The following is a 7,541-nucleotide window of genomic DNA, read 5'->3' as shown; positions in this document are numbered from 1 at the left end:
AGCCAGATCTGAACTGCGGACTGTAGTTTGCCAACCCCATTCTTAGAACACTGCCTGGCACATAGTAAACTCTCAGTAAATTTTAGCTATTGCTTCAACTGTGTGTCTCAGCCTCCAGAACTGTGAGGCATAAATTTCTCTTCTTTATAAATTACCCAGTCTCAGGTGTTCTTTTATAGCAGCACAAAATGGACATATTTGGAAAGACTATATAGCTTCTAAGGACATTGCTAAAGATTGCCTAGCCTAGTTGTTTATTTTGATTATTTGCTGTGAATTTGGGCAAAATGTGAAATGGCACTGAGGTACTCTACATTTCCATAAAATAAAGATACTGAAGGCTGTTCACTATGCCTCAGTTTATTGCGAGGGTTGAAAATGGATAAGTAAGTCCTTGGAAATTGACGAGGTGCTGTGGATGTGTCGGGGTTCACTTTTGGGCGAGGGTTTCAAGATGATGTTGCTGATGATCCTTTCTCATCATTCACCTCTCTGGAATGTTCTTTTTTTTTTTTTTTTTTTGAGACGGAGTCTTGCTCTGTCACCCAGGCTGGAGTACAATGGCGCAATCTTGGTTCACTGTAACTACCACCTCCCAGGTTCAAGCAATTCTCCTGCCTTAGTTTCCCAAGTAGCTGGGACTATAGGCGTCACCAACACACCTAGCTAATTTTTGTATTTTTAGTAGAGACAGGATTTGGCCATGTTGGCCAGGCTGGTCTTGAACTCCTGACCTCAGGTGATCTACCCACCTTGGCCTCCCAAAGTGCTGGGATTACAGGTATAAGCCACCACGCCCGGCCCTCTCTGTAACTTTCTAAACCAATTCACAGTGATAGAGCCCCACACTGTTTCTGTACTGGTGCCAGGTTAATAAGAGCTTATCATAAACATTTTTTGAGGACTTACTCTTTTCTAGGCACTTCAAATAAGTTATTTCTTATACTCACAATGGTCCTTTGATAATTCCTGTAAGTTTGTTTTACAGATGTGATCACCTCAGTTCAGGGCAGTGAAAGGACTTGTTCAAGGTGACATGGCCATGAAATGGCTGGGCTGGGATTCAAGTCCAAGTTTGGCCATCCCCAAAGTCTGCACCTGTGCTGCCTATTGCCACCTCCAGTGCCAGACACAACTATTATCTCCCCATTGTTCCAGCCATTACATTCTAGGTGCCTTCAAGTTTGGCATGGTCACGTGACTTGTTTTGGTTAAACCAATGGGAGTGGAAGTAAACGCATAGCTTCTGGGTGGAGCATTTAGGTGTCAGCGTGTGACTCTGCAGGGCTCTTTTTCCCTTTGTCACAGTGACTATCAGTGTTCCAGGCAGAGGCTGCCTTATCCATCTGGGTCCCTGCGTGAGCAGAGCCCCCAGGAGACATAGAACAGAAGGAAGAAATAAACCTTTGTTGTGTTAAGCCACTGAGCTGTTTGTTATAGCAGCATAGCTTTGTTTCTCCTGATTGTTACATTTTCCCGGAATGAACACATACAGGAGTAAAACACAAAGTTCATGCCCTCAAAGGACTTAGAGTTTAGTAGGCGGAGCAAGAGAAGTTTGCAATTCAGTCCGACAAACAATTGTTGAGTGTTTACTATGAGCACCAAGTTCCGGGGCTGGGAATGCAAGGATGAATTAAGGCTAGATGTCCTGCTCTCAGAGACTAGCAAGGGAAAGGAGTCTGGGTGCGGGGAGGGAGAAGCGCTCCTGATTGTGGAACTCAGGGATGTCATCAGGGAGAACGTGGACCCGAAACAAGGGTCCTCAGCCTGCTCCCCTGCTGTCCCCATCTCCCTTGCCCCACACTCCTTCTGTTTCCTTTTTCTCTCTTCTTCAATCTCTTCCTCCTTCTCCACCTTCTGTGGTTTGAATGTGTCCTCTCCAAAATTCATGTTGAAACTTAATCTCCATCATGATGGCATTAGGAGGTGGGGCCTTCTGGAAAATGGTTAAGTCATGAGGGCTCTGCCTTATGAATAGATTCATGCTTTATAAAAGGGAGAGAGGGAACTAGCTTAGGTCTTTTTGCCCTTATACCTTCCACCATGTGAAGACACAGCATTTGTCCCCCACGGAAGATGCCGCAACAAGGCGCCACCTAGGAAGTAAGTGAGCAATGGGGCTCTCACCAGACACAAAACCTGCTGGCACCTTGATCTTGGACGTCTCAGCCTCCGGAACTGTGAGGCATACATTTCTGATCTTTATAAATTACCCAGTCTCGGGTATTCTGTGATAGCAGCACAGAATGGACATATCTGAGGAGACGCTACAGTTTCTGAGGACATTGCTAAAGACCGCCTTGGCTGGGAGTCCATGAACACTGGACAAGAGAGACAGACGGCAGAACGATGAAGAATTTGGGGTGAGGGGGGCCCACCCCGCCCACAGGTCTTTCCCTTCCTCAGATGTAATAATGAATATTTACAGCCCACTTCTCGCTCTAAGGGAGAGGCAGGCATGGATTATTAAGTGTGATTTAGAGATAAGAAAACAGAAGTTCAGGGAGGACGAGTATTTTCCTTCCAGTTGCACAGCACCTCAGTGGCAGAACTGGAATGGACCCAGACTCCCATCTCTCAGTAGGAAGAGTGCTGACGTTATGGAATTCCTATACTTTTGGGTTTGAGTCCTGGCTTTGTCAGATGAGGGAACAAATGTTTGAACTTCACTCCTGGAGTAATCGTTCTGAAAAGCTTGTTGTTCACAGATCAGCAAATGATAAACAAATTGGGACCAAACGAGTCTGCCAGTTTTCCACTTCCCCAAGTAAGTTCATGCAAAAAGTCATCCATGTTTTCACCATCATCTAGAAAAGATATTTAACACCAAAGAAGTAGAAAGGACATAATTTTAAGATACAGGCTGAGTGCGGTGGCTCATGCCTGTAATCCCAGGACTTCGGGAGGCCGAGGTGGGTGGATCATGAGGTCAAGAGATTGAGACCATCCTGGCCAACATGGTAAAACCCCATATCCACTAAAAATACAAAAATTAGCTGGGCGTGGTGGCACATGCCTGTAATCCCAGCTACTCAGGAGGCTGAGACAGGAGAATCGCTTGAACCCAGGAGGCAGAGGTGAGCCAAGATCGTGCCACTGCACTCCAGCCTGGGCGATAGAGCGAGACTCCATCTCAAAAAAAAAAAAAAGAAAAAAAAGAAAAAAAAGAAAAAGATACAAACACAAAACCTTAACATCTAAATGAAACAATTTTAACTTGGTGAGCCCCTCACCACTCTGCCCGTATAGCTGTCATTTTACTAGGGACAGGTGAACACTGCGTCTGAGACCCACAGTGGTGTGTGGGCAGGTTTGTGGACCTTCTGGGGTGGGGAAGGACCAGCCCCATGTGGTTCAGCTGGGCTCTTCCTGGGCTTTCAGATCAGACGGGGCCTACACAGCCACAGAAGGGAGCACACGTGTAATTAACAACATCTCTCCTGGGCAAGTGGTGAGAAATTTGAGAAAATGGAGACCTTGTGATCCTTAGGAGAAAACACCTACAAAAATAGGCTCCCTGTCAACAGGTAGGTTAAGTGAAATCATGAGCATGAAAGTGTCACATAGTTCCTGAGATTGCAAATTTCTCTCTCTTCCTAGCCCTCTGCAGCCACCACCAGCACCTCTGCACCCTGGGGCCAGGGACTAACCCATCCGCCACATTCCAGAGGCTACCTGGCCCATGCCCCGGCTCTGTGCTACCCAGGAGGACTCTCTTTTTCTTACTAACCCATCAGTCAGCATGCCCCAAAACACAAATGCATGTGTGTCAGGGACGGACAGGTGGAGGAGGGAAAGCCACCGTCCCCTGCCTCTAGGAATCTGCAAGGTACCCACCAGAGGACCAGCTGCCTGTAGCAGAGACACAGAAAATACGCAGACATCACCAAAACGCATGTCATCACCGAATGAAGGAGCAGTGGTAGTAACAGCCCCTCCTATGCACAGTCCTCTCACAGTTTATAAAGAGCCGTCACCTGTATGAGACCACAGAACCATCCAGTAGCCCTATAAGGTAAGTGTTATTCAGCCCATTTTGCAGACCAGTAAACCAAGGGCTAGAAATAGCAGTGTGGGAGGATGAGACAGGCTGTGGACCTTGAAGGCTGATGTATTTGTCAGAGATATTAAAGGGAGGTTTCAGCTGAGACCAGGTAATGAAGTGAGCTGTGCTGCAGACGGACCAGTGGGACGTGCGGAAAGCAGGTGGCTAAGAACGTGCTAGATGCCTTTTGCACCTCCCCCATGGGGCTGGGAATGGGGATTGAGAGGGGCTTTTAGGAAAGTACTTACAGAATCATTTGAGCACTGTATATTGGGGAGGGGAATGCGTCCTTCTTCATCTTAAGACAAGGCAGAGAGTCTGGCTTTAAGGAGACTCCTGGGAGAGATTTCAATGTACAGCCTATATTGTGGACCTGCCAGATTCCTGAGTTGAGGGAGGAATTTTTTTGGGGGTACACAGGAGAGGGATCCCATGTGTGAGGGGCATCTCCATAGAACCCATGAAAACTCCTGCAGAGAAGTCAGCATTTCCTCTGCCAGCCTCAGGGAGGTGACGCTAGCTTCCAACAGTATCAGGCAAGTACGCATTCCTACCCCGTTCCCCCCTTTCCCCATTATTCAGCCTTGGAGAGGGCAGAAACCACAGTTAGCTCCTGGGGAGGAGGAGGGAAATCCGGTGGGAAAAGGGAGAGGAAGCCCACCAGACACCCTTTCTCACCTGCCATGTGCCCGAGCTAAGAACCGAGGGGCCCCAAATCAGGTCGTGACATAACACAAGATTGAACACTTTAATTACTAGATCACAGCTCTTTGTCTCGTCTGAGTGCAGTCAGAAAAGCCACTGGACTGCCCCAATTTCAGCCTTCTATGGTTGCTGTGAGTTTTAAAAGAGTTAACACCCAAACTTGCGCCTAGCGCAGTGCCTGGTACACAGGAGGCATGCCATGCCTTTTAGCTGCTATTATTGTTAACAACCTTATGAGGTTGGTACTATTAGTATTCCCATTTGGTGGATGAGGAAATTGAGCTCAGGATATTCAGCGACAGGCTGCCCCAGAGTCCTAGGCTGAGCCGCCCTGAGCAGCCAGGACTTGTCTTGTAAGCATCTCTGTTTATCACCTTTATTCACGAGGAGCCAGAAGCAGCTTTGCTCTTGGACTGCAGCTGCTGCCTGGAATGGGGCATTACCAGCTGGAAGAGAAGGTGTCTTGTACAAAATTCACAGGAGCACATCTGGGTGCGGAGGACCTGCACATCTGCACGTCTGAGAAGAGGCAGTTTTGCTTAGTGGTTAAGCTATAGGCCTTGGGATCGGCTTGGTAAGAATCCACCCTACTATTCAATGAGCTTAACCAGCTGCATGACTTTGGGCAAATTGCCTAGCCTCTCTGGGCCTCAGTTTCCCCCTCTGCCAGATGGGTGGCTGTGAGGGTGGTGAGTGCTCCAGGCTCCTGAAGATGCTCCATCTACTTTGCCCATTGGTTGCTGTGGCCCCACCACTTTGTGGATCAGGCAGGAATTCACCCCTTCTGTCTAAGTCTGACCCCATGGCATCTATCTGGATGCCAGAGCCAGGAGGCTGGGCCCGAGTTCCTCCCATCTCAGCCCTTCCAGGACAGCCTAGACCTGCCCCACAGGCCTAGAAAGGATGCCAACAGATGCAAACACACGATGGTGGACGCACGCCTCCCCTCCCTTCCCATTCCCCAAGCTTGGCCCCTTGGCCGGGTTCTCCTCTACGCCACTATGCTCTCCATCCTCACTAAGGGCCAGGTGCAGGGACAGCCTTCCATTTCCTCATCTATAAATGAGAGGTGAAACAATTTGCCCCTCGGCGCCTTTCCAGCTAAGAAGCTCTGCCGGGTCCCTCTCTTTTTCTTGCAAGGTGCCTGCATCTGAGCAGGCATCACCTTTCTGCCCAGGCCGTGCACTCCATTTCCCTGGGAGAATGGTTAGGGCCCGAGGGTCTCTAGGGGATGCCTGAGTCATCTCAGCCGCTGGCTTTGAGGAGAGAAGACAGAGGCCCCTCCTCTACCCCACTCACCTGTGCAATGGGGCCCATGGGCTCTGGGCTGGTGGTTCCCTGTCGGTGGGAGGCCAGGAGTTCAGAGGGCCCCGGAAGCCCTCCAGCCCCTTAGTGCCAGGTGGGGGATAAGACGCACGGGGAGGGCCGCACCCTCCTCTGATGAGCAGCTCTACTTCTTTCCTTTCCCGGGGATCCCAGGTGCCCCTGCACCAGTTCCCCTGCTACGCCTCGGGGCTGGGCAGCCTGGACTGCCCCTCTAGAAGGGCGGAGGGTACTCACCGTGCTGCCACCGCTGCTGTGCCGCCGCTTGCTCCCGGCTGCCTCTGCTCTCCTGCAGTCAACTCTCCTGAGTTCACACATATTCATGTGAAATCCTTTTATGTGTATGGGGCTTGGAAATCCACTCTGCTTGCGAGCTGCCACCTCTGGGAAGTTCTCAGGTCCCTCCTGGCTCAGAGACCTCTGTCCTGTGGCCCAACTGAGGGAGCGGAGGAAGCCGCTTGTGGAATCATCGGCCGCCAGGCCACAAGGGTCCAGGGAGAGCATCTGGATCCCTTCCTACAATCTACAGAAGGGGAAGCGGAGGCCAAGAGAGGCAAGTTGCCTGCTGGGGTCCCCCAGTTAGCGTCAGAGCTGGGACGGGGATCCACACTGGCCTTCATCCTCCTGCCGCTGAGAGGTGGAAACTGAGTAATCAGAGGCCACCTGGCTTTCTTCAGTTGGACTTGTCCAGTGTTAGATTGGAGGCCAGGGAGCCCACAATTTCCCAAGGGCAGGAGCATAGCGGTGTGTGTGAGGGTGTGAGCATGTGCACACATGTGTGTGTGAACACATGTGAGTGTGTGCATGTGAGTGTGGATGTGTGTGAATGTGTGTGGATGTGAGTGTGTGAGTGTGTGGATGTGTGTGGCAGTGTGTGAATGTGTGAGGGTGGGCGTGAATGGATGTGCACATACACGTGTGTGTAAATGCATGTGAGGATGTGAGTGTGAATGTGTGTGCACATGTAGGTGTGAGTGTGTGTGCACATGTGTGTGTGCACATGAGCATGTGGGTGTGTGTGCATGCATGTGAGAGTAAGGTGTGTGCACACATGTGAGTGTGATTGTGCACACACGTGTGTGAGAACACGTATGGGTGAGTGTGCACACACGTGTATGTCTGTATGCACCCATGTGCCTGTGGTACACATGAGTGTGTGCATACGTGTGTGTGAATGTGTGCATGTGTGTTTGTGCACACGTTAGTGTGAGTGTACACATGGAGTGATATTGGAGTGGCACATGCAGGTGGAGCAATTTGTTCATCAGTTTCTGGGTTCAAGTTCTCACCAAAATTGCCCCTCATGCCTCAATACAGTCAGGGAGATGACACGGGACCTGAGGGCTCAGGACGGCACAGGGAATGGTCTGGATGCCCATGACTGGACCAGTTCTCAGCTGAACCAGCACCACACCTCTTGCAGCTGATGTGGAGTCTTTTTTGCTAAATCTTGAAACTGAGCTGC

Source organism: Papio anubis, chromosome 12 (assembly GCF_008728515.1).
Source record: "Papio anubis isolate 15944 chromosome 12, Panubis1.0, whole genome shotgun sequence".
Lineage (NCBI taxonomy): Eukaryota > Metazoa > Chordata > Mammalia > Primates > Cercopithecidae > Papio > Papio anubis.
The sequence above is the reverse complement of the archived record's forward strand: the minus strand, read 5'-3'. Positions refer to the sequence as shown.